This window comes from Glycine max, chromosome 5 (genome assembly GCF_000004515.6).
Source record: "Glycine max cultivar Williams 82 chromosome 5, Glycine_max_v4.0, whole genome shotgun sequence".
NCBI classification, from domain to species: Eukaryota; Viridiplantae; Streptophyta; class Magnoliopsida; order Fabales; family Fabaceae; genus Glycine; species Glycine max.
The window spans coordinates 7,500,758-7,514,272 of record NC_038241.2 but is presented as its reverse complement, the minus strand read 5'-3'; positions in this window follow the sequence as shown (position 1 = coordinate 7,514,272).

Sequence of the window (13,515 nt, the reverse complement as noted above, 5' to 3'; positions counted from 1 at the left end):
TTCTTCTTCCATGCAGAAACAGGTTGAGAAATTGACAACCTTTGCATAAATAAATAAATAAATTGACCACAAAAGTGAAAGATGAGGGTGAGGGAGTGAGACCATGGCATTGCATGTAGGGCCAGCGCACTATATGTGAAGGTAACATACAGTTGAGTTTTCAACTGTGAAAGCTAGCATGCATCTAATCATATTTTATGTCAAATTGACGAGCAAGTTGATGGGGAATAACAGATTCACGAGAAGATTCATATCTCTCACTCGCAGGTTAGAACTTTCAATAATGTTAACGGAATAGATAAAGTAATGTTAAAATCTTTGGTAAGAGTTAATAAGTGTATTTTTAGATTAAAGTTTGCAAACTTAGGTTTGAGTTTATAAAAATATCTCTTATTGCTCTAAAATTAAATTTTTAGGCAAAATTTTACTCTCAAACATATTTTTAGGATAACTAAACATGACTTTAAACTGATTTTATTCTTAAACAAACTTTTGAACCCTTCCACCAAAAATTCAAACATATCCTAAGAAAATTAAGCAATTTTCTTCCTAATAAGTCTTATCATGGCCATGTTGAAATGTAAAGCAACTATCCTATGGGTGGGGGACATCAATAGGAAGCTATGTGGAGGATTCACAATAAATTAATCAAATCTTATAAGCTGTGAATGATTGCTTAATTATGTGATTTGATTGAATCTAATCATTGAAGGAATTTTTATTTGTGTAGGAAACTTTGGCTATGTTTTACAAAAATAATTGATAAGTTGGTTAAAAAAATTTAAAATATACTTTTTAGTTAAAAATGGTTAAGCCAACTTGTTAAATTGAAAATATTTGATAAGTATGTTGTTAAATTAGGCATCAACAATTTTTTTTGTTGATTAATTATAATTTTTAAGATTTTATTATTTTTTTGCTTAAAGATAAGTATTTGATTTAAAAAATATAATGTAATATTAAAGGGAATAATATGTTATTAATAAAGAAAGTAAATGAGGAATTAATTTTATAAAATTATTAAGGACAATTTTTAAAAAAATTATAATAAGCTATAAGCTCAAATGCCAAAAATAAGCTCTAACAAAAATGCCAAAAATGAGTAGGGGGAGAGTTTTCATAGTTTGTGTAGGGTCTTAGACTAAAAAAAAAAAAATTTAGATTTAACTAACATAAAGAACCTAATGAATGGTAACTATTACAAAAACGTGATTGCCACCGTGGTGAACACTTGGTCTTCTCTTTGGATGACAAGTTTACATGGTTTTCTTAAATAACCAAGGCACCAAGTAACACATAGTTTGTATGATCTTAAAGTTTCAAAAGTTAAGTTTAAAGTAAATGGTGGAATTAATTAGTAAAAGTAGTGTCAATCAAATTAACAAATTCTCATCATTTAAAATCACTGATTAATTGGCATGATATAACGAAGAGTAAAGACATATACGTCATGACATATTGAGAACGTAATACATTGGTTGCATGCGTGCTTGTTGCTTCCTATTCTGGCTATGCATTATTGAGGGTTTGTGATGGAAAATATGGCACAACTGTGTTCTCTCCCCCTCCTCTGCAAGCCTTTCCTTGTTGAAAAAGTGGGAGAAAAAAAAACTGTAGTTTTCCTAAATTCATCCCACTAGAATTTTGTCTTTCATACTTCCCATATTTTGTTCCACTATTCCTCTATAGAAGATCAAGTAATTCTATTTGGTGCACGTAGGTGCAACGTCATGGGAAGAGAACTTGATAGAGGAATATGTTTTCCGCCCCCAGGGTGTTGCACCTTTTCCGCTGCGTATAATTTCTTAGAGGGATGCCAGTATATATATATATATATATATATATATATATATATATATATATAAACGTTCTATGATTAAATTTTGTTTAAAATAATCAATTTTAGTGGATCCACTTCTAAATTAAGAGAGATTCATTAAATGAAAGTAAAATATATAAAAATTAATTATTTTTAATAAATTTTAGCTAATGACTCTAAGAAAAAGAATTTAAAAAATAATGTCATTAACATTCCTCAATTTCTTATATTTTATTCTTTTCAATCTCAAATTCGAGTAAAAACTAATTAATGTTAATTAAGATTTTTTATTTAATTTGTAAGAATCAAACTTAGATAACAAGAAATTTATAACTATTCATGCATATTGTTTAATTAACTTAGTTAGATCTTCTTAGAGGATCTATAATACATAATTGTTTAAAGTTATCTTAAATTTATGAGTCTCATAATGTCACCTAGATTCAACAACTTTACTACTTATTTCTAAATTTGACATGTCCGTATAACATTGATTTTGTTGGTTAATTTGAAAATCGAGATAATACTGGATAAATCTGAAGTCTTGTATAACACTTTCAGATTGAATCAAATTTCGGGGTTCAACCAAAATTGTTCAATCGGATAAAATCAGAAGATTATAATTCAAGAGTTTTGTTTTGGTCTTGTATGTTTTGTCACCCGTTATGCTTTCTGAACCAGAATAATTATTTATGATCAAAGAATAGGTGGTTTTTGACGGTTGATGAACAGACGGTTTTTGGCGGTTGATGGAAGTTTTATCTTTTTTAAAAACTGCCTTTTCCTGAAAGTCACTTCCATGTAATTTCCAAAATTTGCCTAAACCGAACATCTCGTTATTACATTAAAACAAGCGTGCACTCTTATTTTAACATAATAAAGAGATCAATTACACTAAAATGTCCAACAAACCACCCCCATTTTAGTGTAATTACCGATCAAATCACCAAAATCATAACATACCACAAACTACTGCATAGATGAAATATCGTGACGATTGAATTTCATCTTAGCAAATTACACGTTTCAAATATTTGAATATCAGGGTGTCACTAAGGATTGAACCCTTTCTATTCATAATGAATACATGAAGATAATCTGCACAATAGTTTATAACATTACTCTTGCTCGACACTAGTTTACTAGCCTGTGTCCCTATCCTTCATAAGCATATCAAAGCCAAGTCCCAGCTTCTTGAAGCGGCTAAACTTCATGCTTATATAGGTAGTCCTTTTCTTTCTTGCACCTGCAAATGCAATTTTTCAAAAGAACCATTGAGAAGTTATACTTCAACCTCCTTAACTTATAGAACCGAACACATACCTTTTGGGATACTTTCGATGATGTGTTCCAATCTCTACATGTTAAGCTTTCCACATTGAATTCAACACCTAATGTCATATTAGATGGGAATTGAGTATCTTAATATAAGAGATTTCATATGGACTTTAATCCTAATTCCACAGCCGACCTTTTCACGAGATCTCTACTTAACCTTTTGGTTAAATGATCAGCCAAATTATGCTGAGTTCTCACAAACTCCACTGATATCACACCATGCATGATTAACTCCCAAACCATGTTGTGTCTAACACCCAAGTGTCTAGACTTCCCATTATACACTTGACTATATGCCTTAGCCAAAGTAGCTTGACTATCGCACCTGATAAACATGAGAGGTATAGGTTTGGGCCACAATGGAATCTCATACATCAGATTTCTTAGCCACTCAGCTTCTTTACCAGCTGCTGCTAAAGCTACAAATTCAGATTCCATTGTTGAATTTTTAATGCAGGTCTGTTTCTTGGATGCCCAAGAGATAGCACCTCCTCCAAAGAGGAATACCCAACCACTTGTGGATGAATAATCTTCCATATTGGTTATCCAACTTGCATTAGAGTAACCTTCAATAATTGAAGGAAATCCAGTATATGTCAAACCATAGTCAATGGTTCCCTTTAAGTACTTGAATACTCTATTCATAGCTTGCCAATGATGAGAACTTGGATTACTTGTAAACCTACTAAGTTTAGCAACAACATAAGCTATATCAGGCCTAGTACTAATCATTGCACACATGAGTGATCCTATCACCCTTGAGTATTCAAGTTGAGACACTGCTACACTTTTATTAGGTAATAGCTTCAGGTTAGGATCAATGGGAGTACTTACCGAAGAACAATCTTTAAAATTAAATTTCTCCAATATCTTCTCAATATAATGTGATTGAGAGATGGAAATGCCATTGTTTCCACGTTTGATCTTTATTCCTAAGATCACATCCGCCTCCCCCATATCTTTCATATCAAACTTAGAAGACAAAAATGCCTTAGTTTCATCAACTTGATCTTGGTCGGTACCAAAGATCAACATGTCGTCTACATACAGACAAATGATAACTCCTTTGCCATGAGTATCAAACTTGTTGTATAGACATTTATCTGCTTGGTTTAGAACAAAACCACTAGACAACACAACCTCATCAAATTTTTGATGCCATTATTTAGGCGCTTGTTTCAAGCCATAAAGAGATTTCATCAGTTTACACACTTTATTTTCATTTCCTGGCATAACAAACCCTTCAGGTTGTTTCATGTATATCTCTTCATCCAATTCACCATTTAAGAATGCAGTTTTCACATCCATTTGGTGAATCACCAGATTTTGGATAGCAGCAAGTGCTAACAACAGTCTAATAGTGGATATCCTAGCAATAGGAGCATATGTATCGAAAAAATCAATACCCTCCTTTTGCCTAAAGCCTTGGATAACCAATCTGGCTTTGTACTTGTCATCAGTACCATCCACTTTCATCTTTCTCCTAAAGATCATCTTACATCCTAATGGCTTACATCCAGGAGGTAAGTCAACCAATTTCCAGGTATTATTTTGCATGATGGAATCCATCTCACTTTGGATTGCTTTTTTCCAGAATACAACATCCCTTGAAGCCATTGCTTCACTAAAAGTCTTTGGGTCTTCCTCAATATTAAGGCAATATTGATATTGAAATTCAATATCATTCCTTGACCCTTCAACTAAATAGAGTTGAAAATCATCACCAAATGACTTAGCCTTTCTTACTCTCATACTCTTTCTAGTTTCAGTACTAGTTGAAGGTATATCCTCAATATTAACTGAGACTTTCGACATGGAATTCATATCCTTTGGCCTAGGTATAGATGTAAACCTTTGTTCATCAAAGATAGCATCCCGTGACTCTATAACCGAGTTCACAGCAACAGAATCATTAGATTCTAGCACATAGAATCTATATGCTTTAGAATGTTCAGCATATCCAATAAATATGCAATCTATACCTCTTTCACCTATGGTTTTCCTTTTAGGTTTTGTAAGCTTGACTACAGCCCTACATCCCCAAATTTTGAGATAACTCAAATTTGGTGTCTTTTTGTGCCAAAGTTCATATGGGGTAACCTTATTCCTTTTGTTAGGAATTCAGTTCAACAAGTAACAGGCTGTCAACATAGCCTCACCCCAAAATCCTTCACTTAAACCCGAATAGGATAACATGGAATTCACCATTTCTTTCAAGGTTCTATTCTTCCTTTCGGCTACACCATTCTGTTGTGGTGTATAGGGAGCTGTAGTTTGATGTATTATTCCAGTAGATTGAAAATAAACCGGATCATAATACTCACCTCCCTTATCCGTACGAAGAGTTTTGATTAGTCCATTTTGATGAAGTTCTACCTCTTTCTTATAAATTTTAAATTTATCAAGAGTTTCATCTTTTGTATTTAATAAATATACATAACAATACCTTGATGCATCATCAATAAAAGTAACAAGATATTTTTTATGACTTAATGATGGAGTAGCATGCAAATCACACAAATCACTATGAATAAGGTCTAAGACTTTAGTCTCACTTTTAACATCCTTAAAAGGTTTCCTAGTGATCTTGGTCAACATGTAAGTTTTGCATTTTTCAATGTTCATATCAAAAGGAGGAATCATACTTGTTTTTGACATATCTTTTAATCTTTTGTAATGAACATGTCCTAATCTAGCATGCCAAATTTCTGATTTTGTCATATTAGTTATAGAACTACACGAGGCCATACAAACAGATTCATGAACAAAAGGAACATCAATGTTTAATTTAAACATTCCATTACAACGATAACCAAATCCAACAAACGAATCATGTCTTGACAAGATGTACTTGTCACTTTCAAGTACTTGCTTGAAACCACAATTATTTAAAACCATACCAGACAATAAGTTCTTACGAATACCAGGTACAAATAAGACATTATCCAAATACAAACTTTTTCCGGAAGTAAAAACTAAATTCACACAACCTAATCCTAGGATTGGTTCAGTTGCAACATTGCCCATCTTCACAATAGAGCCATCATCGATTGGTCTAAATTCCTTAAACCAACGACGATCTTTGCACATATGGCTTGTTGCTCCCGAATCAAACCACCAAGCAACGTCATCATCCTGCACATAGTATGCATCAGATATGAGTGATACATAATTTGAATTCGTATTCGAATTAAAATTATTCACTACAATCTGACCTTGTTGCTTTTCAGGATCATTAGACCCACTTGGACCAGCCTTGTTCTTTCCTTTGAACATTCGGCAATCTCTCTTTAAATGACCAGGTTTCTCACACTTCCAACATGACAATTTTGTCTGTTTGTTTAGACCTTTGTTCTTATTTCCTTGAAATTTTCGTTTGTTACCTTTAGCATTGTAATTTTGCTTAACTGTTCCACTTTCCTCTACCATATTAACGAAAGAGGAACCTGCTACGTTTTTATCATTGACTTTGTCAATTTCCTGAGCCCTCAGCGACTCCTCAATCATGAAATGACTATCGAGTTGAACCAGAGTCAACTCTTCCTTCTTATGTTTCAAGGTATGCTTGAAGTCTTTCCAAGAAGAAGGCAGTTTATCAATTATAGATGAAACTACAATGGATTCATCCATTTTCAAATCATGTTGAGTAAACTGACCCAAAATCCGCAGCAGTTCATTATATTGTTCCATAACAAGCCTCGAATCAATTATTTTGTAATTAAAGAAATTACTAACTAAGAATTTGTTACTTGAGGCATCTTCTGCCATATACTTGGATTCAAGAGAGTCCCATAATTCCTTACCAGACTCAACATTTTGATAAATATCAAAGAGAGAGTCAGACATACCGTTCAGAATGTGTCCACGCAAATGTAATCGTCGTTCTCCCATTTCGAACGCTTCCTTGTTTGATCCAGAGTTTCGTCTTCCATAAACATCGACATCGGTGTACTCAGCACATACACCACCTTCAATGTTGTCAAGAGAAAGTGCATCTTCTTCTGCCATCTTCTGAAATCCTGCCCTTCAAACTTGCCCAACTTCGCAAACTTGCTTGTCATCTTCGAACTATCGTTCGTCATCTCGAAAAATTTGATTCAATCTTTTGTTGGTTAATTTGAAAATCGAGATAATACTAGATAAATCTGAAGTCGTGTATAACACTTTCAGATTGAATCAAATTTCGGGGTTCAACCAAAATTGTTCAATCGAATAAAATCAGAATATTATAATTCAAGAGTTTTGTTTTGGTCTTGTATGTTTTGTCACCCGTTATGCTTTCTGAACCAGAATGATTATTTATGATCAAAGAACATGTGGTTTTTGGCGGTTGATGAACAGGTGGTTTTTGGCGGTTGATGGAAGTTTTATCTTTTTTAAAAACTGCCTTTTCCTGAAAGTCACTTCCATGTAATTTCCAAAATTTGCCTAAACCGAACATCTCATTATTACATTAAAACAAGCATGCACTCTTATTTTAACATAATAAAGAGATCAATTACACTAAAATGTCCAACAGATTTTGTATAATAAAAAAATTAAAATAAAATTAAAAATAACATTATATTATTCATATAATAAAATTAAAAATAACATTATATTATTCATATAGTACTTTTAAATACTTTTATTTATTTTTATTTTCCATCACACCAACAATTCTGATTTCATACTTTCTTTCTTCTTTTCTTGTTTATCTTTATTATTAAAATATACTTTCTTTCATATAGTACTTTTAAATACTTTTATTTATTTTTATTTTCCATCACACCAACAATTCTAATTTCATACTTTCTTTCTTCTGATTTTTATTTTCCATCACACCAACAATTCTGATTTTCCATCACACCAACAAATACACTTTCTCATAAAATAAAACATTTATGCATCAAACAAATTCAAAGAAAGTGAGAGCTCATAAAATAAAACATTTATGCATCAAACAAATTCAAAGAAAGTGAGAGGAAGACGCATAAAGTTTGAAAGCTACAGTAAAACAATTGTGACACGATGTCAGTGAGACCCAATACAGGAGAGCCAGAGTCATGATAAAAGTGTTACGACCTTGTCAATATATGCCTAAAAAAAGAAAAAGAAAAAAGATTATCAGCTTTATCAGCACGGTTTAAAATTCGCCAAATCAAGCCTATTCTAATTTATTAATAAGTTGTTGGATGCTGTTTTGAGTAATATTAGATTTTGTCATTTTAAATAAGGTGTTAAGGTCTTTGTTTCAAATTCTGAGAATGAAAAGAAATAATTGAAAAAAGAGATTTTAATAAAAATGATTCATTAGATTTTTTAACAAAAATTAATTATTAAAGTGGATCAATACTTTGTACATAATATATTTATAAAAAATGTTATAATTTGAAAAATGCAAGATGAACATAATCAATTAACCAGAGAAGTGGTTGTCATCTTAAAATAATTAACATTGAGTGGCTTAAGGTAAACAATGACATTTAGAACTTGAGATTTATGATGGCATTAATATTGGTAACGATAACTTGCCTTGACATTTGGCATGGTCGGTATCACTGAATAACAATTTCGTTACGGCTATCTAATATCTATTGACAATTTGATATTGTGTTTTCAATGGCGTACTTTTCTTTTGTACATTACTGTGCTTTTGTGCCTCCTTTGAAGCTGTTTTACCACTGGCCTCTCCTCTGTGAATCAGGCATATTTAAAAGAAAAAATAAATGATTGGTTGTATTATTTTTATTATAAAATAATGTTATTTAATTATAATATTTTAATTTATTGTATTATAGTAATATCGACAAGAAATTAATGTATTGATGATATTTAGTGACAAAATTAAAATATCCTTTTCATCACTAATATTAACATCAGAAATATTTCACAAAAACTAAATTATTGCGAATTATTAATATAAAAATTGCAAATTGACACTATCTCTACAATATATATATATATATATATATATATATATATATATATATATATATATATATATATATATAAATTTTATACAAATAAAATCATCTTTTAATATATGATATATTGTATGATAGGTATATGCTAATAATGCGGTTCAAATTATGTAAAACAAGGATTATACTTACAAAAACTAATCCAATGTCAAACCCTTAAGCATGTGACATCTTGTTTTTGTATTTATATAAATATCATATGATTTCAAAACTCAGACTAAATTAACCACTTTGACGGGAAACCAATCAAGATATTGGTCAGGGCAAGTTAAGAAATTGGTTGAATAAAAAATTTGCTCAAAAACCGTCCAAAACTGAGTATAAACCAGTGCCAATGAACCATTCTGAACTAATTTAATTTTTTTGTTGTTTTTTTAACAAAATTATTATAATTCTAATGTTTTTAAAAAAATAAATAAAGAGTTATATATATGAAATAGAGTAATAGACACATGAATTGTTATTATTTAACTATTTATTATATTTTTTAATTTGTAGAATATATAAAAAATGATCCTTTTAATTATATTAATTTAAAAACTTCACTTAATTTTATTATATACCTCATGTTAATTTTTTTATTTAATATATAATACAATATAATATTAAGAAATATATATATTTAATTACCAGTTGTTTGACCCAATTCAGTTACAGTTAAATTATTTAACTGTGAACTAACTAGTAATCATTTCATCAATTCAGTGTCCGAATTTTAAAATATTGACAAGTATGGCATTCAACTACAGAGACATACCTACCACAGACAAAATAGAAACCTTAATACACTCTGTTGAAAGTGAAAGTTGTTGACTTGATGCGATGAGCTTGATTCATTGAATTAGAGGGATATACTAATCTTAAACCTATAGTATGTCAAAATCAAATTAAAATTTTGATTTCTAGTGTGTAAAATTCAAGTGTAGACAAAGTTTTATCCAAATGTAAGTTATACATTATTAATTAATTAAATTTTTTTATAACTTTTAAATAATCATTATTAAATTTAATAAATTTATCATACTTACTTACCGAATTTTAATGACAAAAACTTATACATTCTTAGTGTATTTTGTATTAGTAATAAAAAAAGTGTACTTTGTATTATCTATCCATAAATTAAACCCTTATTTTTAGGAGATATGGCGAATGCATATGCAACTCAATTGTCTTTAAAGGCTCCCAAATAAAGCTTTTCCATGGAAAGTTTTTATTTTTATTTTTCTTGAAAGTTGAAAGCTGTATCAGTGTGGATAATCCTTGGTTGAACGAAGGAGAGACGCTGGAACTAAGTAGCAACGTCTTGGGTCCTTTGAGTGTAAGAGAAAGTGATACTGAGATTCTTTTATTTATTTTTTATTTTAACTCTCTGATTAATTAAAATAATAATAATTTGATTAATTTAAAATTTGATCGAAATTAAATAAATTTTTATGATATATCGCCTTTGTTGATTATGTCAGAAACCGAAAGTAATAAAAGTAACTAGTGAAACGTTTTAAAGGAACGGTGAATGTGACAGATGAGAATTTTGGAATAGTTTATTAACTGTTTGAGCTTTTAGATGTATTATTTCCTTTTGGATATGTAATCATAGATTATGACTTTTTTCTTTTTCTTTTCTTTAATGCTTTCTGTACTAATCTAGGATTACTACACTGGCCTAGGCAGTCAATGTACTCAGCTTTGTTGCTGTAACGTTAGCCTAGTTAATTATAGTAGCAAGTTCTTAATTGTGTGAAGTAATCATGCTTAGTGATTCTATACCTTTGATTACTACTCTAAGTACATTCTAAACAGATATATCACTTGTATAAATTAGAGAAAGGGAACAAGAGTTGGTATATCTGGCCGAACCTTTTACTTACATTAGCTATGACTTAGAGTTTGATTCTTAGATTTTTCTATTTTTTTTTTTAATTTTTGTAAGTAAAACCTTTTAGTAAAGAAAGATGATAAGGGGTACCAAGGGTATCCACCACCCTAAGATTGTTTTACCTGTTAGTAGAGGATATATAAATTTCACTATAAATTTTTTATGAAATTTGTGATTTTTTCTGATCTTGCAAGGAGACGTACACGTAGACATGACAGGAGGGGGATGAGGATGAGTATTATCTCTCCAATCCTCGTTTTCAACTCCTCAACATGTCTTTATATCCGTACTCTATATTTGATGGGTTAAAATTTATTATCATCTCATATTTTTGTACCCATTGGGTATCGGGTATCCTTGACCCTGTCCTGTATCCGATTCAAATTAGAAAAATAATTTTTTTTGTAAAGAAAATATTAAAAATTTAATTTTAGAAAAAATAAATTGATTATTAAATATTTATTTTTAACTACTTATATATCAATAAATTTATTATAGCACATGTGTCTATAAAAATCGTTAAGAAAAAAATGTTAAATTATGTAAAAATTCTAAAATAAAATTAACTAGTAATAAAAATTTTAGGCCTTTTGATTAAATTATGCAAAAATTCTAAAAATTAAATGACGGGACGGGTCCGGGGTCGGGACGGATGTAGTAATCTCATATCCATACCCATACCCGACTTTTGGTTATCGGAAAAAACCTAAACCCGAACTCATACCCGGTTAATTCGGATATTACTCTTCAAGGTTGGAACGGATTCAAACGGGTACTCATGGGTACGAATTTTCTTGTCATATCTTTGATATTTTTATGTACCTAAAAAACACAAGTAGTAGGTATAATTTCATATTTTAAAATCTTATTGAGGGCAAAAGAGTACAAATAGGCAATAGCATGGTTGACTTCTTCACACTTCAATCACGAGTAGAAGCATACCACCAAGAAGAATCAAAGTTTAACTTAAACTAAATTACCCTCTACCAAACAAAATGTATATATATTTCTCAACTCAAAATCAGTCAATTTTTTTAGCAAAAGGAAGGGATGGATAAAGGGAGATTTGGGTTTACATTCTATGTTGGCACCTCAATCCTATCTCTCAAACCTGACCATTCATTAAATATATTAATTAATTTGAATACTAAGGAAATCTATAAAAAAAAAAAAAAAGGAAATTTCTATCTGTATCTAAGGAGCTCCTAAGAAACAAAAGTGGAACATCCCACCAAGTATATCTAATAGAATGGATACCAAAAGAGACAAACCTTTTCTCACAAGAGTTATCTTCACGATAAATGTGAGTGATTCTAAAGTTAAAATAGTCAATAAGTTTTTTTACAATTCATCAAATCAATCTAGACTAAAAAGCATGGATGAGGAACTTGGAATCCGTTTCCAGCCAAAATCAACCAATTAAAATAGCCACCCCATTAACTTATATATCGACTTGTTTTTCTTTATGTTGGCAGTGGACATGAAGCATATATCTATAACTTGTTTTTCACGGTGGTTTGTGATGGCATTCTTATCACCAACAGCACACCCTTATGATCACATCAATTAACTTTATGTGGTCAAATCGAACCGAACCTGAGAAAATTTCTCAGAATCTACAAGCCAAAACTATAACTTTGGGAAAGAACCAATGAGTTGTCATATTCTCCAACTAAACCAAGAGATAAAAGAGAGAGAGAGAGCTTAATATATGGACCACAATTGTTAGGCTTCTTTGCTCATACTACCAACAACAGTATATGGACGTGAAAAGGACATGCACTTGTGCCTCACATTTCAAATCAAAAAATAGTGATCAAATGGTTACACTCGAACCACTCACTTATTGCCAATTTGAGATATTTAATAGTATGTACGGATAAAAAGGTATTCAAGTTGGTTTGTCTTCCTCTCTTCTTTGTCTTTGTTTTTTCATATATATATTTTTGTCGAGAATTGTTTGATTGCACATGCTTATGTGGGTGAGACATGTAAGGTGTGTGTAATAAATAAAAAAAGAAATTCGTGCAACAAACATGCATCTCTCTTAATGTTTTTAAAAATTCCTTCACTTGCTATTGTTTTTGGATGGTAGCAACCCACACGTACAGAATAATAATCTTGAGTCTTTGACAGGGTATTGGACAGTGACCAGCAAAAGGGAATCACTAAGATTGAGCTTGCCCAAAAAGAAACAGAAAATATAAATATATGATAAATTTCAACTAGTGCCTATAATTTTTCAGGATTTAAAATTGATTTAATTTTAAAAAATAATGTATAAAAAAACTTTACTTTTCCCTAAATATTTTAAATTTTAAATTTAATTTTTTTTTCATAAATATCTTTATATCATTGATTTGTAGGTCTAAAAATAAGAATCTTTGAAAAAATATGAAGTGTAAAGTAGTTGACTTGCTAGTATTCAACATAATCCAAATAGAGAGAAAACATAATTATGTAAAATAATAATTCTAAATACGTACCGTAATTTAGTTGGTAATGGTAAGAGATTGCTC